At 36.0% G+C, this 2,955-nt stretch overlaps 1 non-coding gene across 1 annotated transcript; it reads left to right on the top strand.

Moving 5' to 3' along the window:
• Positions 1-597: 597 nt before the first annotated feature.
• trnae-uuc lies at positions 598-669 on the top strand. Its single transcript has one exon. It is a non-coding gene; the product is annotated as a tRNA-Glu (tRNA).
• The last annotated feature ends 2,286 nt before the right edge of the window (positions 670-2,955 follow it).

The raw sequence follows: 2,955 nt of genomic DNA, 5'->3' as shown, positions 1-2,955 counted from the left end.
GCTTATTTGCACCTGTTTACGTGTTGAGTCTAACGCCATCTACAGACGAAACGCTTAGTTAAAGCTGCATAGTGTTTCATTAGTTATCTATTCTTGTGCTAATACCCTGTCTAAAAGATTTGCTTGTCAGATAAAGCAACAATTTTTTAGATCAAAGTACCACTATACGACTCTCTGGATTAGGACGCCTTCAAAACACAGTAAAATGAATGCAAATAAAAACATCATAGAGTAGTGGCTAATAGAACGGCCTATGGACACTGCATCCCAAACTTGAATTCAGGTGAATTTTTTTGCAGTGCTTTTGAATTCTTGGTTTGGTCGTGGCTCGCGTCCAGTGGCACGTTTTCATGAAGGGCATCAAAATGAGTGTGTATCTCATTGCAGCAGCTCAGGCTTGGGCCAGTGGCGCAATGGATAACGCATATGACTATGGATCAGAAGATTCCAAGTTCGACTCCTGGCTGGCTCGGCTCTTTTTAACCTTATGCACGATGCCACAGTTTGACACACTGAGATCAAAGGGATATGTTTCAATGGATCCAAAGTTGGTCCTCATCTGACACAGCCCTTTGTGATCAGGTTTCGACGTCTGTTTCCCATATGGTCTAGCGGTTAGGATTCCTGGTTTTCACCCAGGCGGCCTGGGTTTGACTCCCGGTATGGGAAGCCTTCTTTTTGCTTCAATAAGGGCATTGAATTTTGCATCCACTTTGCTCGAGGAGCCACAGCTACCCCAGCTGGTATTAGAGTCATGGTATGGTGCTTTCAACATAGAACGCTAAATCTGACTTTGGCCATGTTTTGCATCACGCTTGTAAGTTGACTTTCACAAAGCTCAACGCAGTACACCATTGAAATGGTTACCAGAAGGAAAGACGAATGAGGTGAACAGCTCCCAGTGTGGCCCATGTCGTCAGCCAGTAGTTTACATTTCAGGGCAAACATCACTTACCTCTGATTAGTAACAATATTCATTTCATCTTCAATAGAAAGTCTTGATTTCTGTTTCTTTTACCACAACATTTACTCAATCCAGGACACATTACACACACTGTGCACACTTCCCTTTAAGCCCTAATGGCTCACTGACATCTTTATAGCGTCACCAAGAGCAGCAGCTGGTTTGTTCCTCACCTCAGTAAAATACCTCAGAAAATGTTTGTTATACTGTTTAATATACAGACTTTTTTTATAATTTAACTACATCCTAAATTAATTTGTTTATATTTATTTTTATAGTGGACTATTGTTAAAATTATTATAATTACATCATTTTCATGGTTTGTGTTTGTTTATTATGTGCTCAGGACAGATTCCCCGTGTGATTCTGAATGTAAAGTCAGTATGTTTCAGTAAAAACCAACAATCTGACAGTAACATTGGTGACTCTGTCACGTGATGCTGTAGGGTGGAGCTTCATAAACGTGTATGATGTTAACATGTTAGTGTACAGAAAGAGCTCAGAATATTTTTATTCAGTATCTGTATTATCTGATAGTGTGTGTGTGTGTGTGTGTGTGTGTGTGTGTGTGTGTGTGTGTGTGTGTGTGTGTGTGTGTGTATGAGTGTGCCCTACAAAGCAGTTTGTTGTATTTCTAGAAAAGTATCTAAAACAGGCTTCTTCACAAGTGCAGTGTTCATCTTCTGAAGGAAAAATATGAATCATTTCTCAAAAGAAAATAACAGAAGTAAACATTGGCAATCAAGAAGAAACTGGAATTAATTCAAATCTACTTTGAGGAAGGAAATTCATATGCAGTGATGTTGGAGATGCTGCAGTATATCATCACATAAATATTAGTTTGTACACTTTTACACAGACGTTCCAACTTTCTCCTGCTGCAGACTGTTACTTCAGAAGCTTTATGGTCTGATATCCATAACTGGCTTTACCCAAATGTTTCCCATCTAAGAAATTGTACTGTGAAGGACATTATCTTTGGACTTGTAATAAACAATAACAAAGACGACTTTCTTGTTAATAATTTACTTCTGATGGAAAGATTTTATATACACAAATCGAAATACTTGAAAGTGAAACCTAAAAACGTTTTTTTTTTTTGCATTTTATAATGAGTTCATTTCTGTCACAAAAACCATTGAAGTGATAAAAAAAAAATGCAATGAATCTTTTGTCCTTTATAGAAAAATATATATTTTTTTAATTTTATTTTATTATTTTTATTATTATAAATTTTATTTATTTATAATTTTTTCCCACTTTCTCCTAAATAAATGTGTATATATTTGTATTTTCATGCACCTGTTCTGTGTATTGTAATGTAAATTGTACTTGTTATTGCCACGTGGTTTGTATATTATTTGTTATATAATTGCTTAATAAAAAAATTATAATATTTTAACAAAAAAAAAAAAAAAAAAGACTGTTGTACTTCCTGTCTATCTTGAATGACAGGTGTCTTGTCCAACGATCGGTAAGTTTCCGTTCACAAACTATACCTACCTTTTCCGGTTTGTCTGAATTGTGTTTTCAGATTTGTTAATGTGTTCTGCACTTCTTGGCCACCGTAATAAGTAGATTGACAGCTATAATTACAATAAAGGATGTAGAGAAAGGAGATTAGCTAAGTTAGCATAGTTTCTGTACTAGTTTGGACACAAATTACAAATATATACATTGGAGCTAAGTTCAGTCTAGAGTTCATACTCGGTCTGGGGCTAATGGCAGCCATGTTTTTGTGGCATTTGCTGTTTGTTACCTCATTTAATTTTAAATGCAACTTATCCCAACAATAAATCACGCTTTTACTTTATTTTATTATTTTTTTTTTTTTTTATCAAAAAAATTAAAGGTGACTATTTTCAAGGGTTAAACCGTACTTTGCCGTTCAGGGATACAGTACTTAGCGCCCCCTGGTGACAAATCCACTCAGGAACAGTGTAAGAAGGTGGAGCTCCACAGGCTTCTATAGTAAACTGCACTCATTCCCT

The sequence above is a fragment of the Silurus meridionalis genome, chromosome 6, assembly GCF_014805685.1.
Source record: "Silurus meridionalis isolate SWU-2019-XX chromosome 6, ASM1480568v1, whole genome shotgun sequence".
NCBI lineage: Eukaryota > Metazoa > Chordata > Actinopteri > Siluriformes > Siluridae > Silurus > Silurus meridionalis.
The sequence above is the reverse complement of the archived record's forward strand: the minus strand, read 5'-3'. Positions and strand labels throughout refer to the sequence as shown.